Raw genomic sequence first — 998 nt, 5'->3', positions numbered from 1 at the left:
AAAACACTATTTTCAACTTTATTACCGCAAAAAGCGGTTTTCTTTTTTTTTAAAAATTTTAGGTTTCTTCCAGGTTTTAAACATAACTTTTGGTTTAAATTTTTAATTTTATCGAGCACAAGTTTTAAACAATTTTTCCTTTGTTTTTTAATTTTAATAATTTATTATTTTATTATTTATTTTTTTTTTTTATATTTTATTTTTTTATTTTTTATTATAATTTTATATTATATTTTTATTATATTATTTTTTTTATTTTTATAATTTATATTATTATTTTTATAATTATTTTTTTACTTTTTTTTACTTTTTTTATTATTTTTTTATTATTTTTATTATTATATATTATTTTATTATTATTATTTTTATTTTTGTTATTATTATATTATTTTTTTATTATAATTTTTTTATTATTATTTTTATTATTATTATTATTTTTAAATCATTATTATTATTATTATTTTATTATTTTTTAAATTTTTTTTTAATTATTATTATTAATATTTTAATTTTTTTTATTATTATTTTTATTATATTATGATTTTTATATTATATTTTTTTTATTATATTATTAAATTTTTATTATTATATTATTTTTTTAATTATTTTATTATTTTTATTTTAAATTATTTTTATTTTTTATTATCATTTTATTTTTATTTTATTTTTATTTTTAAAATTTATTTAAAAATTATACATATATAAAATTTATATATTATCATTATTATATAAAATTTTTTATATTATTTTTATTTTATTAAAAATTCTTTTTTATTCTTTATTTTATTATTATTATAATAATTATAAAATTTATTATTTTATGTTATTTTTTTAATTTTAAATTATTATATTATTTATCTTTTTTTAATATTTATTATATTAAATATATTTTTTTATTATTTTTTTTTTTTTTAAATTTTATTATTTTTAATTATTTTTATTATATTTTTTTTTAAAATTTTAATTTTTATTTTTTTTTTTTTTTTTTTATTTTTTTT

Source organism: Penaeus monodon, chromosome 20 (genome assembly GCF_015228065.2).
Source record: "Penaeus monodon isolate SGIC_2016 chromosome 20, NSTDA_Pmon_1, whole genome shotgun sequence".
Classification (NCBI taxonomy): Eukaryota; Metazoa; Arthropoda; class Malacostraca; order Decapoda; family Penaeidae; genus Penaeus; species Penaeus monodon.
Note: the sequence above shows the minus strand (reverse complement) of the source record.